General features: G+C 51.9%; 1 protein-coding gene across 9 annotated transcripts in view; it reads right to left on the reverse strand.

Moving 5' to 3' along the window:
• The window catches only part of SCMH1 (Scm polycomb group protein homolog 1), a 60,765-nt gene extending 52,294 nt beyond the window's left edge, over window positions 1–8,471 (reverse strand). For 5 of the 9 annotated variants that reach the window (XM_053999096.1, XM_053999098.1, XM_053999101.1 and 2 more), the window contains exon 1: window positions 8,248–8,469. The gene's annotated coding sequence lies outside the window, so the exon portion shown is untranslated. Of the gene's footprint in view, window positions 1–8,247 lie in introns of all 9 variants that reach the window. The other 4 variants (XM_053999097.1, XM_053999099.1, XM_053999103.1 and 1 more) reach the window with 4 other exon arrangements.
• Between the last annotated feature and the right edge of the window lie 19,320 nt (window positions 8,472–27,791).

Consider the following 27,791-nt stretch of genomic DNA (forward strand, 5'->3'; position numbering starts at 1 on the left):
AAGGAGACGACCCAATCCCTTAAAGTACCCTGTACCTCACAAGCACACAGGAGGAAGGTGATCCTCAGGGAGAGAGACACGGGGCAAGGGCTTCCACTGAAATGGCAGGAAGGGAGATGAGAGCTCAGGGAGCAGAGGAGAACAAACCAGCCCTGAATAAAAGGTGAGGGACAAAATCACCACTCTCTAACGAGCTAAATACTGAGACATGGGGGATGATCATGGTTACATACACTTAACATTGTATTTTCCTTCTGCTTTCCTTCTATAACCAACTTTAACAATTAAATGGAATGCTTAGCAATATCCCTTGGGAAAATACACGGGATGAAAACTCATCCTTAAGCCTCACACGGCATCAAAGCCATCACTGAGCATGTTACTGGAGAGCCTGAAGTGCTCACTTTCCTCATCCAGCACAAACGAATGACCTTCCATGGAGTTAAGCATTTCCTACCTTCCTGAGGTCCAGCACCAGCACGGACATGTTCCTAATGACAAAGGGAAGGAGGGAGAGGGGCACGGCTCCAGTCATACTCAAGGCTGAATCCTCCACAGATCCACATACAAATCCCTGTCCCTGACTCAACATCCATACAGCCTACCTTCCCAAACCTTCCAAATGCAACTCCCTCTGCCCTCCTGAACCTGCTCTTTCAGAGAAGGCAAGGTAAAATGATCCCTTTAATGTGTGCGTGTATATATAAAAATCTACCCTTAGAGTGACAAAACTCAGGGTCTCCCTGGCAGGAAGCACAGCCAGACTCCCCTCCAACCCTTCCAGCAGCTGATTCTTCTTATGCAAACAAAGGAAGGATGAGAAATAGTTCCTACTGATCTGCCCCATCTGCTGAAGAAATGAGAAAGATAAAACCTGCAAACCCTCAGGGTATGGAACAGAGCCACAAAACCTGGATTTACCCTTGTTGGAGCGGAAGAGGAGTCAGTCTCTGCTGCTTGGAGCACAGAGACAGAGATAATCCAGCCCTGATAGAGGGAAAGAAGGATGTCTGGGAGAGTAAAGGAAGCCATTCCTGGTCTTCTCCAGCCCAGTCAAGGCAAAGGGCTGCCCAGGAGAAGAGCTCCCACAAACTCATTGTACCCCAAGGAAATGGTGTGCCAGGGCAGGAGACAAGCATCTTTCTTTTATTTTCTTACTCATGTAGAGAGATATTAATTCATCTGTTTCTTAGGAAAAAGAAAGGAAATTGCTGCAGTGCAACATGTCAAGAGAAACCAGAAGAGCCAGGCTCACTGAGGATGGGTATTAATTACTGCTTGCTATTTTTACCCTGCGTATAACTCTGGTCTCATCTGTGACTTAAGCAGATAAAATCCCAGTATTCAAAACCATGTATCTACTCAAATAGAAATATTCTCTACTGGGTATGAAGTCTGGATACAGAAAAAGTATAACATGCCCATCAAAATTACACTCAATTTTAATAACAAAAAAAAAAAGAACAATCTAGATGTAGACAGAAATATTAGCTCAGGAGAATTGCTCCCAGAGAGGAAAAATCACTAGCCAGTTCCTGCAGGAAACCCTGAACAGATTCCTGTTAATTATGTAAAGAAAAAGTTGTTAGGTTGCTTTACATTCCCGAAGGGCCAAGAGTTTGGACAACTAAAAAATATACCGTGAGGCCCTTCACTGTTTTCTGTACAGCACACGGTAGACGTCAATAAAAAAACCCGAACCATGACCACAAGCAACCAAAAGTCCATCCTGCAGCTCTGCAAGTATGTTCAGTGTCTGCCAAGGAGCTAATGAAAACAAGGCACTCTTACAGACTGTATCTGCTCGACATTCGAGTACCTGCTGGACATTTTGTACAGCTTATAAAGCCGTAAAATATCACAGGGCATTTACAGATTTTCCAGCTGACAACAATATGAAATAACTGAGCAGCCCCAGAACACAGTGAGTCCTCTGCTCAGGGACAAGATAATGTTGAACAGATACCACACACACACACACACACACACATACCTGGAGACTCTGCCAGCAGTGTGCAAGATGTGACCAAAGCTCATGGTGATGGAAATGGAGCCAAGAGTCAAAAGCCATCCCTCAACTCCACCATAATGCTGGAACAACAGTGGGACTGCCCAGATCTACAGTGCAGGGCTTGGATAATGCCCAAGGGAAACAAATTCCTCCTGCCCTCTCCAGGCACAGCAATTCACCTTCAAGTGAGCTGCTACCTCCTGCCATGCTGGAGGAGATGTGGCATTGTACAGCCACGTAAAACCCTCCAGTGTGGGGCTGTGGCAATGACAAATGACCTCTGGAGTCATGTGACAAGGCAGGAGGTCAGCCAGCTGCCACGGTTTACTCTGCTTGTGGTAAGAGTTAAGGTGAGCAGGAAGGTGGTGGAACTGATACCTGCTGCCCATCAGTGGCCAATATCCTCTGGATAATGTCCACTGTACATAACAAGCAGGACAGCAGTCTTCTTCTCTTGGTAGTTTGCCAGAAGAGAAGGTGAAATGTCAAAATGATGGTGTTAAAAATACAGCAATACCAGCCTGAAATCAAGCAAAGCTCCTTAATCTCAGAATAATCAGGCACTGGAGTGAACTGCTGAGGAAAGTAGGAATCACCACCACTGGAAATCTTAGAACACCCTAGAGAAACCTCTAGGAAACATTATGTATGGGTGATCCTTCAAGGTCACTTCTAGAAACACTGAAACCACAAGACTTTCTCCATAGGTACCTCCCTGATCACACAGCAACTGCACAATTTTAATGGACTGCACCATTTAAGATTTGCTGTAACAAGACAGAAAAAAAAAAAAAAAACAAAAAAACAAACAAAAAGCAACCACAGTCAGCATACAGGGAGCAGCAGTCTCTGGGCTGTGTGAACAGCCACTCAACTTATTTTTAGAAAGTAGAATTGGTACAACTTCCTCCTCGGTCCACATCAGACTCCATCAGCTCTTCTGCCTACTCTCTACTCCTTCACTTAACCAACGAGTATAGAGCAGAAATTTCTCCTACCTTATGTATTGCAGCTGGGCAGGAAAGGCAAAAGTGGGGAGTGAGGGGCCGTGCAGCAGTGAGTGCAGGGAGGGAGCACTGCTGGGAGATGCCCAGCACACTGCAGAATTCCCCAGCTCATTCAGCCTGAGCTCAGGTAGCCACCTTCACCCTGAGCTGTCACCCCTGCAGACCAGCTGGTTTCAGGGACATTCAACTGCACTGTGGGGACGTTTTGTGCCACCCAGAGCCAGAGCCAAGCCCGGGTTCCTGCCCCAAAGTGCTGCTCGTCCATGTCCCCCACGGTGTGTACAACCCAGCCTGGCCCCTGGCCTGGCCTGGCCTCCCCGCAGCTGTGGGGACATGGGGAGGGCAGGCAGGCCCTGGCAGCGGCCCAGGGAGGCTCCCACAGCCAGGAGGGAGTGAGGGGGAACAGGGAACACAGGCTGCCCTCCCGCTCACCGCAGACACAGCTGGACGCACATCCCACTGCTGAGGGCTCAGCATGGGGGGAGGAGGCAGGGGCTGCTCCAAACGGGAACGGAGGGAAGTCCAGGAGCAGGGACACCCTGCAGCAGTGGCACAGGGGAGGACAGAGCGGATGGAAGGCAGTCAGGTGCTGGCAGCAGGTGTTCCAGCACCACCTTGTCCAGGCAGGCAACAGGGAGGTGACTGCAAGCAGCAGCCGATGGGACCGTGGCTCACTCAGTGAGGACAGATGGGCTTCACCCTGTGCAGCCCCTGCCAACACTGAACTCAAACACTGTTAAGTGTCCCCCAACTCCCCCCAGGCACAAAACCCATTTTTCCTGGCAGGACCTTTTCCTGGAGTCAAACATCAGCAGCACCTTGAGGAATCAGAAGGGTGTACCTACTTCCCTCCACCCCCAAGCGAACTGCAGCAGATGTCACTCCAGAAATGGGTGAACCAAACTTGTTCCCTTGTCACAATATCTAGGAGAAAGGACCTGGACCAGCGTTCAGTGAAACCTGGAAGGGCCAGGAGAGGGGAGGAATTGCAGGATATTCAGTGGGCAAATACTGGATTTTTCAAATTTCCACTGGCATCTACTCCTACAGTTTCCGTTGTTGCAAACAAACCCGAGGGAGCCACAGGGCGGTTTCTGGGCTGTTCCCACTGTGGCAGTCTGCAAAATGTACAAGCTAATTGGAGCTGGGTAACTCCAAGCACATTGGCTGGGAGGAGGCACCTTCAGCAGGAGTTTCTTGTCTGACTGATGATAACACCATTCAATTTATAATACAAACAGAAAAACTTCTGAGCAAGAAATGGAGAGCAGCAGAAGCACAAGCTTGTGCCAAGGAAAAACAGTCCTGCCTGAATTCCCACGTCAGCTCCCTTGGGTTGGCAATGACCACATCCACTCTGCTCTGTTTCCTCATCTCCAGTGACATATTACCAACCAGGCTGTGGAGCTGCAGGGGTCACTTCCCTCTGCTGATCAAGTCAGCTCTCAGGAAGCCAAGTGTTTTAGACTCCTCTGCAGAGTCTCAGACATCACCTGTCCATCTGGCCTGTTGGATGAGGCTGCCACGCAAACAGCGGAGGCAGCAAAACAGACGTTCATCTTTTCCTTCATTTCTCAGCCAAATTCTTGATTTTTTGCTCAGGATGAGTCTGCATTAAAGTGTGAGATACAGCCCAGTAAGAGAAGAGGCAGACAAAAACTCTGCTTAAATCCCTGCTAGAGAGGCAGAAACACTTGGTAGGTGCCTGAGTGAACCATGCAGACTGCAAACTGTGTATTACAGTGTCTAAATCTGCTAGAGGTGGTGTGTATAAGAAACCTCAGTAAAAGAGTTAAGGATTACTCTGTTTTTAAGGGAATTGGGTGAAAATAGAGATCTCTGGGAATTAAGTGTTTTCAGCACCAGCCAGGCTGCAGTGATGTCCCTGTACTGATCTCTCCTTCAGCTCACAATTGAAACCACCTCTGAAATGTCCTGCTAAGGGAGATTGCCACCCAGGACAGAGCACAGCTTTGCAAAGATGAGGAGGTGCTGATCTCCAGTGCTCAGGTGTCCCCACCAGACACCATTCTGACACCACTAGTTCAGGTCACTGGATTTGTTAACTCCAAGCCCAGTGAGACCTGGTGACAGACAGGGAAGATTTCTTGTGCTTCCTGCTGCCCTCAGACTTGCACTATCAGGTTAAACATAGTGCAAATGTTTTATAACAGCTTCCACTGGTAGATATTTAAGCTGGGTAAGAAAGGAATTTTGTACAACTGTATTAAACCCTGAAAAAGCATTTCCTTTAGGATTAGGCTGTGCTATCCTGCAAGTAAAGTGGGATGAAGCACTCATATCCCATCTTGGAGTGCAGGTGCTACACCCGGATGTAGTGCTGGGGTGAAGGAGGGGTCACAGTTCTGCTACACTGACAGTTCAATTGTGGAGATGATTTTTACCTTGGCACATCTCTGAATTACATATATGCAGGAGATTAACCACCTCACAAGAGAAGCTGGCAGCCAGAGTCGCTGCTCTGTCCTCAATGCATCTTCCCTCGTTTCTCAGGGACCCTTTCCTTGTCAGGAAACTTCTCAAACATAAATGGATGCATAAACGACTCAAAATCTCTTTGTCTCATAACAAAAACTGAATTGCAGTAGCAGGCAAGGAAAAGAAAAGGAGAAAACACAGAGTGGAAGATGCAAACAGTACAGCTCAAACAAGAGCCCCAAACACAGCTCCGAGCTCACGTTGCTAGCACGCTACTCCAGATTTGCAAACAGGAGCTCACCGAGCACGCCAAGTCCTCTGTCACAAACACACAGTTAAAAGCACAAATAGGCAAACACATGATCTGCATTCCTCGTCACAGAACAGTGCTGAGACATATCCAAAACGGGGTCATTTGGGCCCAGCTTATCAAAACTTTCTGCAAAAGCCCCACTGACACAGTCCTACCCAACTGAGCATGGCACTTTAGGTGAAGTGTGAATGGAAGCAGAACCCAAGTCAGAGACACAGGTCAGCCAGGCTGACGTGGCCATGTGAGAAGAACAGAGAACAACTGATCTTGCTCAACTTAGGGAGAGGGGAAAAAAGTCTTCAAATGCTTCTAACTGAGCTGCAGACATGTAGGAAGTGATGTGTGGAGTAGGGTGCTCTCCATGAGCTCTGGACATCAGAAAAATAATAGGTTTAAAGTGCAAGACACAGATTTAGATTAAACACCCCAAAAAATCTCTCTAATGATGAGGAGGCCTAAGTGCTGGCATACATCACCTGCACAGGATATGGAATTGCCAGCATGAAGAGCTTGAAAGAAGAACTATTATTACTCAGGAAGGGTTTAGAAGTCTACCTGACCTTACCCAGGATTGGGAAAAAACCAGGACATCTCTGGAGGTCCCTGATGTCTGAGACTATGAAACAAAGTTTCAGACATTCCTTTAAATTAGACACAGGGCAGGGACACAGCTCCCGCAGCACTCCCGTCTAGACTGAAGCACAGCTACTTGATGAATAAGATCATCATTTAATACCCTAACAGCATCTTTTACTAATAGACACCATATTGTCCTGCAAAATTAATCAGGTTTCCACAGAAGTGCCCCAAGAAAAACAGATTATCAAGATGCAGAATTGTCGCTTGCTAAGATGTAAATACCAAACCAGGAGGACCAAGACTCAGCATATCTTTCACAAACAGAACACACTCAAAACTTTTAATTAAATAAATACTTTAAATAGCACAGAAATACCTGCATTTCCCTCGTGCCCACTGTAAGGGACTCCCTGATTTCCATCTGCATTTTCATACCATCTACTGGGCAGATCCTGAACTACCCGCCAGCACATGCAGGGCTGCATGCCATGGCAGTTTGTCCCAAGCTGAGACCCCCACGAGCCGAGTTCTGTTCTCCATATTAACACCAAGCCACACGCCAGTGCCTGAGATGAAGCACAAGGAATGAAACCACCATCCCATGCTCCCAATATTCCTAGCAAACACATATGGACAGCACAGTCTGGCCAGCAGAAGCTGAGAGTAAGAGAGGAAGGCGACAGGAGGAGGCCCAGCCCGCAGCCGGCGCTCAGGCGCTGAACCGAGGTGGGAGAACATTTTCCCCCAATATTACTGGCTGCGAACTGCAGCGACCACATGGCTGTTCCCAGCCACTCAGTGCACGCTGTTTACTATAAACAACAACAGTAAACAGAAACTCAGCCAAAAAATCAGTGCCGGGGACCCCAGAGCTGGGTCTTCACATCCCGACGTTTCCCATAGAAATAGCTCCATGTTCAGCTGCTGAACCTAAACCATCCGAGGCCCAAGGGAGCCAGGCTGCTCAATGCATCCCAAACTCAGGCTGCCTGCTCGGATTTGCCAGCTCTACCTTCCGTCATCCAGACTCCAAAGTGCTGCCACAGTTTTACACGGGAGCTTCAAAGAGCTTGCGGATTAAACCTGCGCGGCAGGAGCCAGCCGTCACCGGGGTTATTTTTAAACATCTCACTGTGCACGAAACGCTCAGATCTCGTCTCGCTCCCAGCTCTATCCCAGCACTCGGCTCGGGGCGGCTGCGAAGGAGGTGCAGCTTTTCCCAGGCACGGTGGTGATGGGATTTCTCCGGCTGCTCCCCGGGGTCACCCCTGCTACCTCCAGCAGCAGGATCTCGCGGGGACCTGCTCGGAGCACCGGGCACCAGCTCCACACACACACTGGGGTGAAAGGAGCGTGTCACCGAGCCCCGAAGGGCTCGTGGGGGAGGAAGGGCACAAACCCCCGCGGGCACAGCCACCTCCTGCAAACCTCCGGCAGCTCAGTCCCGCTTCCCCTTTCCTGCCGGGAGCGTCCGGCTGATACCGAAACGCGCCGGGGAGGGGGGGCAGCTCCGGCCGGCCCCAGAACCGCTCCGAGGCCTGGGGGCGAGGCGGTACCGCGGCTGCCCGAGGCCCTGCCCGGGGACACCCGGCAGAACAACAAAGCCCTGGAAGAAGCTTCCCTGGGAGGCACAGCCCGGCGGGGCAGCCGCGGGGCCGGGGAGCCCCGGGGCGCTGCCCAGCGGCCGGGAGGGCCGGTCCCGGACGGGCACCAGCAGGTGCGGGCGGTGACAGCCGCCCCCGGCCCGGGCACCGTGCGGTGGCGGCCGGGCCGCGCTGACAGGAGGGATGAGATTCGGGCCGGGCTACGGGCCTGACTCCCGCCCGACCCCCGCCGCGCCTCCCCGGCCGGGCCGGACCGAGCCCGGCCGAGCCGCCCGCCCCGGGCCGCCCCCTCACCTGCGCGGCCGCCGAGCGCTGGCGCTGCTCAGTCCCTCGCCGCCGCCGCCGCCGCCATGTTCGCGCTGCGCAGGGAGGCGGGGAGGGAACGGGAGGGAACGGGAAGGAGCGAAGGGGGAGCGGCGGGGGATCGGGGAGGAGGGACCGGTGGCCCGACCCGGCCCGGCCCCGCGCCGCCCCCGCCGCCGGGACGGCTCCGGCCAGCGCCGCGGCTTCGGCAGCTGATCGGCTCGGGCTCGGACAGGCTCGGCGGGGTCGGTGCGGCTCCACTCGGCTGGGCTCGGTTGGGTTCGGCTGCGTTCGGCTCGGCTCGGCGTGTCTCGGCACGGCTCCTCTCTGGTTCGGCACGGCACGGCTCGGGCAAGACTCGGCTCCGCTCGGTCTTGGCTGGTTCGGCCCGTTCCGGCTCGGCTCCAGTCGGCTCGACTCGGCCCGCTCGGCTGTGCTCGGCTAGGCTCGGCTTGGCTCGGCTCCTCTCAGTTCGGCTCCGTTCGGCCCGGCCCTCACAAACCCCTCACCGTCGCTGCGCCCGCTCGGGACCGTCCTCACGCAGGGACGAGCCCCCGCCTCCACCCGCACTGTGGGCACGGGGCAGACCCGCGGTGTCCTCAGCGTGCCTGGGGAGGAACCCCTGTGCCCTCAAGGGATCCCCCAGGAACAGGACAGACCCCCACCCATGGTCTTCAGCCTGGGGAGAGCCCTCCTCGTGCCGTCTCAGGACCCTTCGGGGATGGGGACAGACCCCCACTGTGAGCCCCAGCCTGGGCACAGACTCCCCTGAGCCATCCCTGGACCCTTTGGGGACGGGGACAGACCCCCACTGTGAGCCCCAGCCTTGGAATGGACCTCCCATGCCCACCCACATGGGCACAGGGCAGACCCCTACCATGATCCCCACACCTGGTGCCCCATGCCCAGCCAGGACCCTCTGGGCATAGCAGAACCCCACTGTGACCTGCTGGACCCCTGTTCCCACCAGAAACCCGCTGGGTACTGCAGAGTGATGTCCATCCTTGTCTGGCTTCCCACGGGACAGCCAGGACTGGTGTGGACTCCATGCAGCACAGCCAAATGCTGGGGACAGGCAATCCCCACATATTCCCTTTCCTCCCAGCCTGGGCAGGACCTCTCCCTGCAGTGCCATCCCAGCCAGAGACACCTCAGAGGTACAGATGTATTTGGGGGCTCAGTGTCCCCAAATACCCCCCAGACTAAGACCCCTGTGACTCCCTAAAGGAACCCTAAAGCTAAAAGGATCCCTTGTGCCACCGTTGTACCTCATTACCTTCACGTACCATCTCCAGGTTCCATCTGCAAGCTGATGCCAAGACCATCCTTGGTCCTGTCTCCTGACCAGAGATGGACCTCACTGGGGACCTTCTCTGTCCTGTAGAACAACCAGAGCCTACACATGGTACCCCAAAACCATGCTCCTTATCTTGGGAACTCCCAGGTAACAGGTGACAGTACAAGAGGAAACAGCCTCAAGTTGTGCCAGGGGAGATTTAGATTGGATATTGAGAAAAAATCTCATGGCCCAGGTATTTCAGTGGGGCAGTGGATACACCATAAAATCATGGAATGGTTTGGGTTGGAAGAGGAAAAGATGTCCCAGTGCCACCTCTTTGCCATTGGCAGGGACACTTTCCACTGTCCCAGATTGCCCCAAACGCTGTCCAACCTGGCCTTGGACACTTCCAGGGTGTTGCCCTCTCTGGGCAACGTGTGTCAGGGCCTCACCACCCTCACAGGGAAGAGTTTCTTCCTAATATATTTTCCTATATTTTTTCCTTACATACCTTTGGAGTGACACAGACATGTGACACGTCTTCTCAGGCAGAAAGCAGCTGAACAATTTCCAAAGTACTTGTAGTGACACGGCTAATGTAGGAGTCTCCCCCTGAATGATTTCTTGTTCTGGGAGATTACATGGAGGCTTGAGTGGTTTAGCTCAAAAGAAGATCAGAAGGAAACACCCCTGGTGTGGACAGGGCTTGGTGGAGTCTGGAAAGGTTGTTCCTGGAAAGCTGTGTGGCTTCCTGCAGTGAGTGGCTTTGTTATCTGTGACAGAGAGAAGGCCAAGCCGTGATTCATCTGCTCACTGCCTGCTGCCAAGCCTGGTGCCAGCCAGGGAGGCACAGGGTGGGCAAGGGCTCCGGGGTGGGACCTTCCCAGCAGTACCCAGCCTTTCAGGAAGGGCTGGAACCACCTCAGCCCCTTCCTGTGTTCCTCCCTTTTCCTCTGGGGAAGTGAATGGCATCGCTCTGACGGGCTGAAGGCTGCGGTGCTCCCAAGGGACCGGAACTGATGGCTGGACTGAAGACAAGGGACACCCTGTAGGTGTTCACGCTGTCCTAGTTCAGATGCTGGGCTTGGTTCAGCATGTGCAAGGCTGAAAGTCCCACCCAAGGCCAAAGGAGCTTCTGTCTGATCAGCAGCTAACTTCTGGGATCCAGCAATTTGTCCACAGTTCTTTGACCCCCTTCTCAAGGGGAGAAAAGAAGCATTAGTACTCTCAGAGCAAAATAAACCTGTATTTGCCTGTCTCTCACCACAAAAATTATTATAAATAAAGACATATACTCCATCAAACAGGGTGGGATTTCTAATAGTGGGGGAGAAAACTCTTTGAAACTTCTCATGCTGAGAAACCTCCTCCGTGCTGCTGAGGGCCAGCACTGGCCTGGGAAACCTCTTGTTCTGAAATACTCACACTGAGGGATGGACAGTTTGACATGCTGCTGAGGGCTTCTATTTTAAGATGTGGAGTACTTGGTTGAGGTAGGACATGGAGGTATGTTTGCTTCAGCCTTGCACCTGAGCACCTTCTCTATAAATTCACAAGTATTACCAACGCTTCTCATGGGTGTCATCAACTCTGGTATTCCCTCATGTCCGCAGTAATCAGGATTTCATGAATGGAGTAAGTGCACAAGAGCTCAGAGCTGCAGGATGGAGACAGGAGCGAAATTTCTCTGTTGGCTTTAATTTGGAACGAGCAGTGGGATTTACATATGACATCCATATGAGCACCACAGGAATTCAGTTTGATTAATACTACAATGGAAACGAGCTGCAGAAAGGGTTTGCCATTTATTCTGAAACGTTGCCAGAAAAGCTCAGCACATTTGCAGCCTGGTTTGGGCCAGCTCCCGGGGATGAACGGCTGGGAGGGAACCCCTCAGAGGGGCACTGGTGCCCTGATGCATGGGGTGTTGGACACACTGGAGCAGGACCTGCAGGAGGAGAGGTGGAGTAGGATATAAGGCAACGTGACTGGGAAGAAAACCTCCTGCTGTCTTCCCTTCTCCCCTCCCTCTTTCTCCCTCATTAGCGCCTTGCAGCGATCTGGCATTGAATGTCCTCCTAGGCTGGTTCCCGCTATTTGCAGTGCTCCCATTAATGAACTTTGTTTTCTGCCACAAATTGATCCTCCGCCTGGCACGGATGAAAATCTAGAGCATGTTCTGCTTGAAAGAAAATGCCTAATGTCCCCTTGTCCACGACCTTTTTAATCCTGAATCTGATACTTCATAAAAAGGTGAATAAGAGGGCATAGGGATGGATGTAGAGGAGGAAGATCTAAAGGAACATGTGTACCCAGTATTCCTGCTTCTCTCATAGATATGTTCTTTGACCTGACATCTTTATTGGAGAGGGGAGATGGGAATCTTCTCCCCATGCCTCAAAAAGGCAGAGGAAAAGGCTATTTAAAGAGATTAAAGCCCCAAACAATCAGCAGATCACTTTGCAGGGCCTGCCATAAGTTTCCTTTCCCGAAGCAATCTCATATTGAGACCAGCTGTTGAATTTGCCAGGGTCTGTCTGCCCAAAAGAGTCCATTTTTGTTCTGAAGACTTTGTGGCCTGGAAAATCACCTTTGTGAATGCCAGAATGCTCTCTTGGTAGTGGGAAATGTCCTGGCCTCATGTCCCAGACATTTGCAGACAGCTCTGCCTTTCCCTGTCCAATTGCACAGAGAGCCTCTGAAAAAGGCTGCCCTCTGAAAACCCCTGTGAGCCCCCAATATCCTCCTGAGGCAAAGGAACACATTTTCTCATCATAACACTATTTATTTCTCCCGTTTCTCATGGCTCTTTGCAACTATTTCTATCTTTTCCACATGCCAGGTGGATGCCAAGCCTGGGTCTAAAGTGCCAGGGTGTCACTGTGCCATGTCCAGGGCTTGCACCCCCTGTCCTGGTTAAATGTACCCATTTCTGTCAGTATATACAACCAAATTTAAGCTAAAACCCCTCTGTTACAGAGGCAGTCCTTGCAATTCCCTGCTTTTCTCACCCTGAATTTCTTCCCAGAGTTGCTGCTTCCTTGATCTTACCCCACCTTTGCTGCTTGGCACTTCACCAAGCCTGGGTATATATTTATCATCCTTCTGTTATTCTAATATGAAATTATTATCTAATTATTACTTAATATCAATATACAACCCATAATTATCTGATTTCAGGCTGTCACAATAGCTCAGTCCTAACTCAGCTGTTGTCTGGTATTTCCAAAGCCTGCTATACACCTCTGTCAACACTTCAAGGATGATGGTGTTTGGGTTATCTGGGTGTAGGTATAAAATATCAGTTTATTTTTAGGTATGTTGTTTAAATTTCTTGGCTAATAGCCTTGCAATGAATGTCTTGCAAGTCCTTCATCAGCTTTATGAAAAGGGATCTGGTTTCTCTGCAAAAGCGGAATTTAGGAAGTTATTGAACACTTGATTTGTTGCCGCTGTTAATAAATTTCCTGTGTCTATTAATAGACTCATATGGGTCTGAATTCCCTTTGTTCCCAGTGCCTTCTAAACATTTCCTACTGCTGCTCTTTGATCCTGCCAGCCACGAATCCTTCCCCTAATAGCTCGTTTCTTCTGTTCGTACCCTTCACAAATTACTGCACGTCTTAATCCGAGCCGACCTCTCATCCTCCCGCAGGGATTCACGGCTCCAGAGCCCTCTTTGATCCACATATCAGAAAGAAAAGCCATTCCCAGGGCAGCACAAGCTGCTCTGATGGGTCATTAGCACCGGGGCTGCTGGTGGGCTCCCAGCCAGCAGCACTGGGCTGGGGGAAGGGGCAGGGGCTCAGGGACAGAGCAGCAGGGACATGGGCACTCACTGCTCCGTGCCCGGTGTCTGTGCCTTGCTGGTGCCAGGAGAGCAGAGGGAACCTTCCCAAGGGATGTGGGAGAGTGTAAATCACCTCCCCAAATCCTGTCCTTTGACACCTGGCAAGGCTGAGCTGGGTGAAAATTTTCATCAGTTTTTGACCTTTCCATTCCCACCCAAACTTTGAAACTGTTTGAGGTATTTAATTTAATTTAATTTAATTTAATTTAATTTAGGAATTCTTGTGTTCAATCCCCCTCGTGCACTTTCTCCCTTCTTTCCTTTTTGCCATTTTACCCAACACAGCACCTGCTCAGCTTCTCGAATTACTGTAAAAAATTTCAAGCGAGAGATTTTTCAGAATCATAATAAACTGTTGGACAAAGGAAGCAGCTCAAGGTATTGATTCAATTTGAGTCATCTTTTCTCAAACCACCCACTGAATTTCTGGCATTGCTTAGATTCATGGTCATCTTGTACTCACTGATCAATATAAAATATTATTATTTATGTTGCTATTTGTTTGCCCTTACTGCTCTTTGACACATACATATCAATTTGGGATCACCAATTTACTATTTCTTCCCCTTCTTTTCCAGTGAAATAGGATGGATTCCAGCTGTTCCTCTCCTTTCAATGAACTGACGATTTTGAGTATCTGAAAACAAAGTTTTACTCAGAAGTCTCCATCTCCATTCAATTTTTCTGACTACATTTTGTTCCCTAAAAAATACAGCCAATAGTTTGCAGCTCCTTCATCGACTGCTGGCTGGGCTCATCCTCCAGCAGTCCCTTCAAAACAGAATATCCCTTTAGAATGAAAAATAATATTAATTATTTTAGCTTATTGAAGGAATACATAATCAACAAACCAGATGTAGAGTCCACCTGTGACTGAAGGGTGGATGTGTCTTTCTGTGACAGGACAAGGGAGAATGGTTTCCCACTGCCAGAGGGCAGGGCTGGATGGGATATTGGGAGTTGAGACTTGTTCCCTGGGAGGGTGGAGAGGGGCTGGGCTGGAATTGCCAGAGCAGCTGGGGCTGCCCCTGGATCCCTGGCAGTGCCCAAGGCCAGGCTGGATAGGGCTTGGAGCAGCCTGGGACAGTGGGAGGTGTCCCTGCCATGGCAGAGGGTGGAACCAGAGGCTGTTTAAGGTCTCTTCTAGCCCAAGCAATCTGTGGTTCTGTGATTCTATGAAATACTGCTACAGCTCAGCTGGTTTTCCTTGGAAAATCTGTCATGTTGCACTAAAGAGAGTGCAAAGCCCAGTGACATCCAACATTTTCATGTTGATGCTGTGGAAAGTCTAAACCTGGGGTACACAAAGGTGTCAGCTGGGAAGTTTGAGTTGTGAACCAAGAGATTTAGCAAGCCTTGAAAACTTGGAAAATCCCAAGGATCTGGGGATTTACAAAATTATAATGGTTTGAGAAAGGAAGCCATGAATCCAGATCAGATGGTAGGAGGGATAATTGAGTTCCTGCAGCTGCACACTGGCAAAATTAATGACTTTTGGTACAGAAAGTGGCTCTGGCTGGACAGACTTTTGAGACTGGGGCTGGTGAAAACATCCCCACTGGTCCCGGCCATGTCCCAGCAGTTCTAAGTAGCACCCTGGCAGCACTGTGGGGTAGGGAGGCTGGATACAAATCCCTGAGGAACCAGTACCACCAAGGATGTCATTAATGCTGTAAACTGGGCATGTTCAATGTCAGCTGTGCCTGGCTTTGTGACAGAGCATCTGACCAATGCCAGCACCCTGAGATGAAGGAGAGGTGCTGCTCCTCCTGGGACTGGGAATTAGAAAGACTGAGCTGTGAAGTAATTTTAGTAAACATGATAACAATCATAAAATCAACAGTAAGGTTTGCAGGTGACAAAAATCCTGAGCAGGGCAGGTTATGGCTGCCAAACCCTCGGGACCATTAAATAGCCCCAGTCCAGCCGCAGTATTTGAAGAGCCATCCACAAATCTACCCTGAGAGCCTGGAAAATGCATACTCCAAGATGAGAGACTCTGTCTCACAAAGCATCATTCAGGGCAGCTTCAGAGTCATCCTGTGTATCTGCCTGACACTGGGTTTATAAAAAGGGGAATAGCAAAGAGTCAGGAGTGACCTAGATCCTTCACACGGCGTTGGAAAAGCTATTCCAGGAACAGCACAGCAGCTCTGCTGTCAGCCTCTGACAGGGCCTGTAGAAGCACAAAGAGGGCTGGAAGAAAACTACAAAAGTCTTCTGGGGGCTAGAAAACCTCCTTGACCTGAGGTCAAGGAGCTCTTCATGCTTGGCACAGGAAGCTGAAGGATCTTTGCCATGAATGTGTGCCCTGCTGGTGTGGAAGTACCTGCAAGATGCAATGAGATGGAGGGGCTGGGAATGAAAATGGGGGTGATGCAGAGAGGGGAGAGATGTCAGTGCCAGGGGTGGCCTGGCCAGGGCTAGAGAAACTGAGCATCTCACTCTGGGGCTCTACCCCTTCACAATGATCCTGTCTGAAAAGAGGAATTCCTGCCCCACAGCAGGGATTGTATTTAAACAGCACATACTGAGCTTCTGTTTGGATCTGCAGAAACCCTTGCCCTGCCTTTCTGGGTTTTCCTTTCTCCAAATTATTTCAGGCCTGTTCCACTGGAGGTAGAGTATGGTGGACCATGCTTTCACCTCTCCACTGGCCCTGAATTGTCTATTATATCTTTTAATGGAGCATGAGGACGGGGAGGAACCTGCACCTCAGACTGGCAGAGATCTGAGGGTTTCCATCTCACTCAAAGCATGTTCATCTTGGGGGTGATCATGGTGGATCCCACCCCTTCCAGTGGCCTTGCTGGTCCCTTTCTTCTGGCAGCTGAGTTTTACAGAATTGAAATATTCAGCTTCCCTACAGTCTTTGGGCTCAATAGAGTGCGTTTGGGTGAGACTTGTGACTCATAAAAGTTGTAGTAGGTGGTCTCTAATCATTACTTTTGGCTTTAATTTTTGCAGTTCTGTGGTTTTTTTTTTTGTTTTTTTTTTTTTTTTTTTTTTTTTTTGTTTTTTGTTTTTTTTTTTTTTTTGTGTGTGTTTTTTTTTTTTCAGAAATAGCCACACAGCCCATTCATATCTCCCAAATTAAATAGAATAATTTCCCATTTGCATGTGATGAGCCTCTCTCAGGTCAAGAGACATCAGTCATTCTCTCTGGGGGGTGTAAATCCTACACCCAGTGATGGTGGGAAAGCAGGGCCAGCGTTTGGTCATTCCTGTGGGGCTGGAAGTGCTTGGATTCCCCTGCAGGCTCCTTACTCCAGCAGCACCAGTATGGGATGCTCCCACTAAGCTTCCCACTCCCTGGATCAACAGCTGGCAACCATTTCCACCTTGTCTTTACCTTTTCCTCATCACCACTTGCAGCACATCCTTGACTGCGTGCTCAGCTCAAAGCCAGTTGGAAAATCATTTTGGTGAATTAATTTATGAGTTGTTCATTAGGATTATTCACGGGTGGCCAGGCTCTGTGGGACACAGCTCCCACCCATGCAGGCACCGGGGGCCATGGGCAGATCCTGGGCTTGGAGCATTTTCCAGGGCATCCAGTGTTTTCCTGCAGATGTGTCGCTGGGTTATTCATTGCCCATCAATACACATAAAAACAGAGCCTGTGTTAGAGAAAGGGGAGGCTCCTGTGCAATCCTGCTGGGAAATGGCTCCCGGGGCTATTTCAGGACAGGAACTCAGATTGAGCTGTTCAGTATGGAAGTGGAGCTGTTTGCTTTCAAAAGTACTTTTCCTAAGGAAAGTCTCTGCTCTCCTCGGGACGCTGCCAGCATGCTGAGGAGACTTACATGAGGAGTTTTTATAATTTCCAGGGCTTTGCCTCTGCCCAAACCCCTGCCTGCAGTGGGTTGTGCTGTGCAGGGATTTTGAAGGGAAGTGGGGTTGTCCTATTCCCTGCACTTTGGCCTGTGGCACTGCCAAGGCTGCTACTAAAACATGTCCCCAGGTGCCACATCCACACATTTTTGAACACTTCCAGGGATGGTGACTCCACCAGTGCCCTGGGCAGCCTGTTCTAATGCCCAAGAACCCTTTCACTCTTTTTCCTATTATCCAATTTAAAACTCCCCTAGCACAACTTGAGGCAGTGTCCTCAGAAGGCTTGGAACGGGCCCTGATTATTTTTTAAGACCAGCTCTCTTGTTCCACTTAAATTAAAATTGCAGCATCCTGCTGCTTCCATGAGCATAAAGTCCACTGGATGCATGCACAGCTGAGTGACATCATCTGATCTGATTCATGTTTTAAAATCTATAGAGTTCAAGCTTGATGCACTTATTAGCAGGCAGGTTTACAGGTGAAGTGTCATGCACCCCTCTACCAGTTTCAGGAGGGGTTAAGTGCTGCTTTATGACACAAAAGGTATTTCAGGGCATGTCTGAAGCCACCCCCTGGTTATTTAGAGGATCTCTGTGTGTTTGGGGTCTTGCCTGATAGACTTTGAGCCCTTGAGAGAGGCTGTGCCAGACTTCTCTCTCCATGGGAACTTACTTTTCTGAGACAGGAGGGACCTGGGGATGCTAATTTGCCTCTCCTAGAACATTAATTGAATTGCAGATATAAATTGATATTAGGGTAGTCTGGAAATAAGATATAAAAAGATTTCCTGGCATGTTGCTGCAGATTTTTCTCTATTAACATTTTGCAGAGAACAAAACATGGCTCACAAATACCTGCTATTAGTTTCAGTGTTTATTACAGTGTCACCAGCTGTGCCAGAGACACGAGATCTGCAGGATGCTGAACACGGAGCCTTGGAGCCTGTGCTGGCCTATGGGAGGCAGGAGAATGGGCACTGCCAGTGCCTTGAGTTCCTGCTCCTGCTTGCCAAAAATTAGGGAAATAAGCTAGATGAGCAGGAGGTGAGGGGTGCTACTGATGTGAAAGAAGCAAAATCTCCCCTGGTCCTCCCCTGGTCCTGTTTGACCCAAATTTTGTGGTGGAGAAGACACTGGAGTAATGTTCATGCAGTGGCTGAAAATAAAAAAAAATGCTTTTTTTTTTTTTTTTTTTTTTTTTTTAAAGAGCTCTGTCTCCTCCTTAAGGAGCAGCTCTTATTTTCGGGGCAAAATAGTGCTGAGCTGAGCTTGTGTCTGCTCGTGGCATTGTGGAGTGTGTCCAGCAGTGATTTCCCACTGATAATCCAGAGGAATGTGATGTGTCTGTGCAGGAAGGGCAGAATGGGATGAGCTCCAGGAGGAGCTCAGAGTTCAGACACTTTCCAAGGGACTGTCTGGGAGCAGCTGTGGCAGCTTAAGCATGGGAAGAGAAGCACTGTGAGCAGCTAAAAACCTGGGGAATTTTGGTAAGGCAGTAGCAACAAGCCCATAACAATAATCCTAGACAGAACGATCTGCTGACATGTAAGTTCAATCAAAATATGGGAAAAATGGAAGAGCCAAAGTAAGGCAAAACATGGGGCAAATCCAGTGGGACTTGTGAGTGTGAAAAGGGGAATAAACACACAATGCTCATGAAAAAGAGAGAGAACAACAGGTAGGAGATGAATGCCTCACAGGTGCCACGGGCCTCCATCTGCTTCCGTAGGTAGGAGACACTCTGAGCAGCCTGGAAGCACAGCTGCTCGGAGGGATGTTCCCCTGCCACAGAGCCTTCAGTTAAATGAGGGGGAAAAATGCCTGGAGAAGCTTCTCTTTTACATTTCCAATGTGACAAAATTGGCAGTGAAAAAAAGGCAGTTTTGGGGTCTTGCTTTCATCCTTTCCAGGGTAAAGTGTTTCACAGGATGGTGAAAGAGGGAGAAAACACTTAGAAGAGAAAAGGGAAACAAAAATTCCAACCTAGCACAGGATATAGCTCATTTTACAGAACTGATGGAGTTGTGATATCAGGATTTTAAAATGAAGTGCTGTTTTCCCTTCTGGGCTGCTCAGGAGGGGTGGGTGAAGCTGAGGCTGATTCTTGAAAAGCCTTGGAACTGACCATATTGGAGAAAAGGAAAAGAAGATGGGTTGGAGAGTCTGAGATGGGGTACGGATGCTTATTAGGAAATAGTTTGAGTTTTTGGGACTGGACTATTTTTAGTGTCCAAGGGGGGAATCTGAGGCAGCAACTGAACCAGGCTCTCCATACGCACTCAAGGCTCTGCGTGGTGTTGTCATTTTCTTCCTGATGTACCTTTTATTGCAGAAAAGCCTCTTGGGGACATGCAGAACAGACAGACCTGAGACAAAGCCTTCAGTTCCTACTCTGTGACTGAGCTGACTGTTTTGGCCCTACAATACCCACAGGTGTGGGGTGGATGGTGTCACTTTTAACACCAGTGGTTCATTTATTGCAATCCTTCACCTGGAATGCAGAGAAGAGGTCCAGGACTGGGTTGTGCTACTGCAGCTCTTCCCAGCCTTGAGCTCCTGGCCCCCTGTGAGGTCCTGTGTACCTTCCAGGTGGATGGGCAGGCTGGAACAGAAGGACTCAGATGCCCCAGGGGCTTTGGCCGTCTGGTCCCACCTGGTCAGCTCATGTGCCCCGTGGCACCTGCAGCACCGTGGTGCTGTGCACTCCCTGAGAGGAGGGGGTGAGGCTGTGTGAGCCCAAACCCAGCTCTTCCCACCCCATGAGGCTCCAGCAAGAAGTGGCAGCAGCAACCTGCCACAGGGGGTAAAAGCTGCAGGCTGCTGAGGGAGAGAAATACAGCCCATAATAACAGCAAACATCCAACTCCTGCCCCTTTATAGAGGCCATAAATCCTGACAGACCTTCTCCAGGTGACTCCTTCTTGGTGCAAGGGGAGAGCTGAGCTCTGGCTGCCCAATCCTGTCCCCCCGACAGTGCATTCACGAGGTGAAATATCTCCAAATTGCACAGCTGATCATGGCACAAATCACCAGCAACTGCTGTGGGGAAGCGTGGCTCAGGCATGGCTCAGATGGTCTTCCCTCTCCTCATTACAGGCATCCTTACAGCAGCTGAAGCCACCAGAAGCATGGGCAGGGATTCAGGCTGTTGGAGGTGGAAGAAGACACAGTTCCCAAGAATTGATCAAAAAAAAGCTCAGAAAAATAGTTTACAGTGTGTGTTGTTTCAAAACCCAGTTGGAAGCAAAGGGATGGTTGTGCACCATGCCAGTGCTGTCCTTCACTGCTCAGCATGAGCTTCCTGCTGGAAGACCTTAGATCTGATCACCAGGCCCCAAGGTCTGAGGGGGCTTCACCTCCCAGGGAGCACTGAGGTGTTCAGGCCAAGCAGCATTGTCTCTGGAGCAGAGGGACAAGGCTGGAGAAGGGCTGACATCCCTCTGAGGAGTGGGGCTCAGCTCTCCTCAGTGCACCAGCTCTCCTGCCTGGTGCCCTGGGGCACTCTGCTCACTGAAGGGTGGGGGCTTTTGAACAAACTGGGACAGGGACTGTCCAGGCTAGCTGAGTTATGGCAGCTGGGAGGGCTTGAGCCACAAGTTCCCAGCCCCAGTCCTGCCAATCTCCTGTGGTGTTTCTGAAAGGCTCCTCTGAAGGAGAGCAGCAGAACCAGGGCTGGTTTGAACCTAGGAGAGGAAGTGACCTGCTGGGCAGGGAGGGCAGTGGTGACACCAGCACTGCCAGGCCTGCTGGCTCAGGCTCCAGCTTCACCTGCAAGAACTGCCCAGAGGTACCTGTGTACCCTGCCAGAGCCTCTGCTCCCAAAGGAGCCCACCACAACCTCAGGTTAGTCGTGTGTGCTACGTCTGCAGGATCTGGGCTGTGACTGGTACCATCCTGGTGAAGATTTGTGAGCCACCAGAAGTTTAAGACACAGCTACATTTAATGCAGAGACCACTTAGAACCTTTTTTGTAGATGTTCATAGCTGTCTGAAACACCCAGAGCTCCTCACATGCTGTCTGTGCTGTTTTGGAAAAAACAAAGGAAAACGACCATGATACTCCTGAGGATATGAGGAGACAGATATTATTTCCCCATTGTTTATTAACAACAACTTGTGCCTTCAGAAAGTTCAGCTCTGCAGCTGTAAGAGCCCACAGGAGATGCTGAGTCCCCGTCAAAGGTGTGCTGACAGGGGCACTGGAGTGGTGGCCTTGAGCCTTGGGGCAGGGGTGACCAGTGCCCAGGGGGTGTGGAAGGTGTGGGCAGTGCCAGCAGTGCAGCAGCAGCTCCTGGAGCCTCGGGAGATGCTGTACAGCAGGGCTGAGGTGACTTGGCTGGAGAGGTTCTTCCAGGATAACTTTGGAATTACAGCCTGGAGAATTGTGATTTCCTGATGGGCAAGGGAGCTTCCTCCCTACAGTGATTTCCTGAAATATGAGAGTGACTAAGAGTGGTGGGGGCTCTCCAGCCCCTGCCAAGCTTGCTGAGGCTCCTGGCAGAGGCCTGCAGGATGCTCTCCTGCCTCCCAGCTCCACCCTGCTGGTGCTGGGAGCTGGGGCTCCTCCACTGCCTGGCACTTGCCAGGCTGGCAGATGGGCACCCGTGGCTTCCAGGCTCGCTGAGTCCCCAGCAGCTTGCCACGCAGGTTGCTGCAGAGTGGGGATTGCCAGCCCGCTCCACAGTGTGCCAGATGGACCACCGGGCTGGCAGGGATCCCCTGCTCTGTGCTGGCTCCGTGCAGGCTCTCAGCATCCCCGGGCTGGCCTGCTCCCCTGGGCTCTTGTCCCAGTGCTGTGGCAACATGGGAGTGTGCTCAGCACCTGCAATCATCAGGACTTGCAGGTGCTGCCTGGCCAGGTGTGGTGCAGCAGGAAAGCTGTGAGCTCGAGGAACCCAAAACTAAATCCCATCTCTGGCACCACAGAACTTTGGGATCTGCTGCTGCACTTCTCAGGGTGCCATAGGGGCAGGGACACTGGTGTCCCCACACTCACTGTCAGACTGGGAGGCAGCTCAGGCCTCCTGGAGAGTTGCTGGAAGGATCTGGGCCGTATGGATATGTGTAAGGTGCTGAGCAGGGAGTGCTGGTTCTTCCAGGGCTCATGGAGGATCCCCTTGGTGCCCTGCTGAGGGGTCACCCTGTCTGTGCTCGCTCTGTGCCCGTCCCTCCTGTGGCTCTGATGGTACAGCCAGCATGGCCTGGGCTGCCCTGGGACATTCATGGGGCTTTCTCCACACTCCCCCTCGCCCCGAGCACAGTCTGCCAGGCAATTCCATCCAGGAACATAAGCGAGTTATTGAAAGCCTTGCTGGCAGAAACATCGGGATCTAATTTCAGCGTGTCAGTGAAAATATTATTCTCCAGTGTGAGGGGAGAAGTGATGAAAGAACAAGAGGCTTTTTGAGATGAGTCGGGAACACCAAGTTACACCAGGACAAAAACTGAGCAGTGATTTCCCAAACCCCAAACTTCCTGCAGAAAGTATTTGGTTGTGATTAAACCATTGTTAGGAGCTTCCCTTTGGTCCAGGGTGTGATTTCTGGTCCTGGGGAAATGCAGAGGAGTCTGGCCAAGGCTGTAGCAGGAGCTGCAGGGTAACTGTTGGTTTAGGGGCTGGCTCATGCGTGGCCTCGGGCAGTCACTGGGAGCGTGGCCTTGGCTGCTGGGGGTCCAGGCAGGAGAGCTGTGCTCAGGCACTGCCTGGGGAGCAGCAGGAGGGGATTGCCCTGTGCCATGGGACTGCTGGAACGTGGTCAGGGCAGCCAGTGCAGGCTGGCAAAGCAGAGGCTGGATTAGTGTCTCCATCAGAGCCTCGGGGTGGGACTTGCACAGCCCCTGCCCTGATCTGCCCTGGTGCCAGCCTGACATGGCAGAGGGTGTCCTGGTTTTGTCTGGGTAGAGATAATTTTCTTCCCAGTAACTGGTACAGTTCTGGGTTTTGGAATGAGAATAATGGTGATGAAGTGATGTTTTAGCTGCTGCCGAGCTCTTCCTCTAAATCAAGGACTTTTCAGTACCCCATTCTCTGCCAGTGATGGCCAGGAGAGCTGGCCCAAACTGGCCAGAGGATATTTCACACCACAGAAATATTCCACAGTACAGCAACTGAGGGGAGTCACCTGGGGGCTGTTGATGGAAGCTGGGGGCCAGGCTGGGCAGTGGGTGATGAGCAGTTGTATTGAGCATCACTTGTTTCTCTCAGGTTTTATTCCTCTCTCTCCTCTTTCTATTTTCATTTTCATTACTGTTACTATTATTATTATCATACTATTATTATGATATTTTACTTAATTTCAGTTATTAACCTCTTTTTATTTCAGCCCATGGGTTGTTCCTTCATTGCAGGCTGGGGTTGAATCCCATCAGAGGGACAGGACCAGCCGTCCTGCCCCAGGCAGGGAGCACAGGAGGAGCTGCTGTTTCCAGCTGCTGGTCCCTGCAAAGGCCAGGACAGTGGTGGAGGTGTTGGGACAATGCTGGAGGATCTGCTCCATGGGCAGGGGACAGTTGTGGCTGGCCATGGAGATGTCACTGCCTTGTACCCTCAGCCCAGCCTGAGAGCATGACATGGGATATCCAGGGAATTCTGTGTGGGAGTGTGGGAGAACAAGGCTTAGCTCAGTACCCCTTGCTGCTGGAGGAAGGTGATTTTTGGCAGCAGGAAAAACACAGCACTGCCTTGGCAGTAGCAACTGGAGGAACTCTGGGGCTGGTTTCTGTCTGCCACCAGGACCATCCAATGGCTGTACATGCATGGGTGTTCCCAAAACAAGCAGGAACAGAAAGAAGGACTGATGTCCTGAGGATCAGGGGCTTTCCCCCAAACTGAAGAGGCAAGAGTGCCCAGAGTTTGCCCAGTTTGTGGCTGGCTCTGGATTCCTGGAAGTGTCCACAGCCAGGTTGGACAGGGCTTGGAGCAGTCTGGGCTAGTGGAAGGTGTCCCTGCCATGGCAGGGGTGGAACTGGAAGAGCTTTGAGGTCCCTTGAAGCCAAGCCGATTTCTGATCCTGTGCCTCCGTGGCAGTGGGGGTTCACGGTGGGATGAACCGTGCCCCCCAGCCTCGGCAGCAGCCTCGCAGCGGCCCCTGCGCGTTCACCGTGCCGTGAGGACCCGGGTGTGCCCTCGGGCCCCTCCGGCCCCTCGCTGTCCCCGCGGGGCTCGGGGTGGCGGTGATGGAGCCAACATCCCGTTTCCGTGGCAACCGCGGGGCCCGGCCGCGGGTCCCCACCAGGGGGCAGTGCCCGCGCGCGGATCGGGGCTGGCCGGGAGGGGCCGGGACAGGGACAGGGACAGGGACAGGGACAGGGACAGGGGAACAGGGACAGGGACAAGGACAGGGGACTGGGGGACAGGGACAGGGACAGGGACAGGGACAGGGACAGGGACAGGGACAGGGACATGGCACTGGGACAGGGGCACCGGGACAGGGGCACCGGGACAGGGACAGGGGGACCGGGACAGGGGACAAGGACAGGGGGACAGGGGGACTGGGAAAGGGACAGGGGACCAGGACAGGTGGTATCACTGCAGCCAGCCCGGCACTCGGGGACTGGTCCTAGGGCCGGGCGGTGACAGAGGATGTCCCTGCAGCCATCCCAGACAGGGAGACCAGGACAGGAGGTGTCCCTGCAGTCAGCCCGGGACAGAGGGACCGGCCCCGCAGCCATCCCGGACGGGGCCACCGGCCCCACAGCCAGTCCGGCACGGACCGCGAGGTCAGCCCAGCGCAGAGCGACCCGGCCCTGTGCACTCGGCAGCCCGCAGTGCGGACAGGGATCCGGGCCCTGTGCCCTGCGTGGATGGGGAACTGTCTCTGCTCATCCTCGGGGCACCTGGAGCCATCCCCCACAGCGACGCCACCGGAGACACGGAGCTGCTGGCGGTGACCGACCTCCGGTGGCAGGTGTTGGTGGTGTCACCTCCGGGGCTGAGAGCCACCTTCACCCACCCTCTGTGCCATCTGCTCCTTGGATCTCCCTTGGGCTCCTCCTGCAGTGAGGCCCGCACTGGTCTGAGCCCCACTGCCTCCCCTGGACGTTCCCTGGAACCTCCCTGTATCCAAGGTTATCAAAATGTTCTTTCAAGTGGTCAGTCTGGACAGGGCCATCAAATTTTTCAGGTTGGGAGAGACCTTTAAGATTGAGATCAGCTGTACTCCAGCACTGCCATGTCCCAGCACTAACCCAGGTTAGCTGCCACATCTGGATTTTTCAGTTCCTCCAGGGATGGGGAATCCATCACTGCCCTGGGCAGCTGTGCCAGGGCTTGATCATCCTTTCAGTGAAGAAATTGTTTGTAATATTCAGTCTCATCCTCACCCAGTAGAACTTGAGGCTGTTCCCTCTCCTCCTGTCCCTGTTCCCTGGAGCAGAGCCCGACCCCCCGGCTGTCCCCTCCTGGCAGGAGCTGTGCAGAGCCACAAGGTCCCCCCTGAGCCTCCTTTTCTCCAGGCTGAGCCCCTTCCCAGCTCCCTCAGCCTCTCCTGGGGCTCCAGCCCCTTCCCAGCTCCATTTCCTGCCCTGGACAAGTTCCAGCCCCTCCAGGTCCTTCTTTTCATGAGGGGCCCAAAACTGACTCCAGGACCATAGAGACCCCAGCAGTGCCAGCACAGGGGGATGGTCACTGCCCTGGTCCTGCTGTTACACCATGGCTGCTACAGGCCAGGTGTCACTGGCCTTCTTGGCCACCTGGGCTCATGTTCAGCCACTGCCAGCACCAGCACTCCCAGATCCTTTAGTGCCAGGCAGCTTTGCAGCCCCTCTGCCCCGAGCCTGGAGCGCTGCTGGGGGCTCTTGGTCCCGATGGTCACAAACAGGATGGTGCCTCCAAGGGCTGCCCAGGGAACAGCTCAGGCCATCCTGAGGGAGCCAGGCCATTCTGGGGGGGCTGATTCCTCCCATGGTGGGACAAGACCCCTACTCAGTTCCCTGAATGCATCTCTGGCTCCATCCTGCCTCGGCACCGGAGCCAGCTGAACCGGTGCCAGGAGCACATCACCACCATCAGTAACATCGCTAAGACAAGCCTCTATTTGCATATTTTATAGCATTAAACATGCACTGCAGCCCACAGAACACACCACAGGGGCTTTGTGTCCCCTCAACAGCCTCTCCTCAGCCTGGTGAGGACACCAGCTGGTTCTCCCTATGGGTGACCATCCTTTCTCAAGGAAAACATCAGCAGAATCCCCCATCCCAGGTGCTCCGAGGGAGGATGGTGACTGGTAAAGTCTCCTCCTCTCAGAGAAGGGCTGTTTCGCTCTGGCAGCAGGGTGACCAGGAGCTTTCCCTGACTTCAGTCCTGTGCCTTTATAGATGCTCTGCTCAAAATTTCAACTCCCCAGCTGCTTTGCCTGGCCTGGCTGTGCTTCTCCAGTCCCATCATCTCCCAGAGCCTGGGCCTTACTGGGATGGCTGCACAACTGGGGTGTGGAGAGAAGATGGGGGATCTCTGCAGTACCTGGTGGCCTTTGGCTAGAGGAGACCTATATGGAATTCACCTGCCTGTGTGGGGGCAGTGAGGAGACTGGTGATTCAACCAGATCCTGGGTGGGTTTGAAAGAGGGAAAGTGTGTGTGTGGATTTCAGCCCTCATTTGAATGCAGCTCGGTGCCACAGCATTCCCAGGCTGAGAAGGAGTTTTCCCCGCTCTCTTGCATGGCTCTGTAGCCTCAGGCACACAAGCACAACTAGAAACATCTGTCCTTCTTTCATGCAATCAGTTTCAATCACTAATAATTATCTCTCCTCTTCCCTTTTCCTCCTCTGCTGGCTGCTGTCCTAGTGCAGTGTGGCACTACTGGAGACCAGGTACCCACCTGCTCCGTGCCAGGACTCATGTGGCATGGGCACACCGAGCTCTGCTGCTTTTGCTGGCCAGATCTGGCCAGGGCTTAGCCTTGCTTGCTAGGCCCTGCATCCCTGGGGATTTTGTTCAAAACCCCAGCCCTATTTTGTTCAAACCCCCAGGCACAGGTGATGGGAGGATCTCGGCTCTCCTTGCTGGATAAAAGCAGTTTCCTGTGAGTACAGACTGACAAGGCAAAGAACTGAGGTTCCTTACCCTTTTTCAAAGAGATTTCTGGGCAGTCTCCTGGGTTTTGGGTGCCTGCACCCCTTGGAGCCCTCACTGATCTTCTCCCTCTGGAGCAGGCAGGAAAGTGAGGATGGTTTCTTGACACTGCAAGAAAACACAACCCCCAAACCACATTGTCCTTGTGGCAGCAGAGTTTGGGATGAGCACTCAACTGGAGGTATCACCCTTTTGCTTGTGGGCAGATTTTGGTGTCAGCTGAGGGGGAAGCTCTGCAGCCTCAGCCTGGGAGCTCGGGGCCAGGTTAGAGCTGGATTTACAGTCAGTTTATCAAGTGAGCTCTGGGCTTGTTTTAAACATTGGCAAATGGTGAGCTCCTGGCTCCGAGCACCTGTGAAGATGAAACATATATATATTTACACATCTGTTATTAACCTAAAAATATAACCAAGTGGCAGATCACCTGCCTTGGTTTTCCACAGAAATGCAGGGCTTGGAGTCCTTGCAGAGAATAAAAAAGGGCTGATCCTCCCT

The sequence above is a fragment of the Vidua macroura genome, chromosome 25 (assembly GCF_024509145.1).
Source record: "Vidua macroura isolate BioBank_ID:100142 chromosome 25, ASM2450914v1, whole genome shotgun sequence".
Taxonomy (NCBI): domain Eukaryota; kingdom Metazoa; phylum Chordata; class Aves; order Passeriformes; family Viduidae; genus Vidua; species Vidua macroura.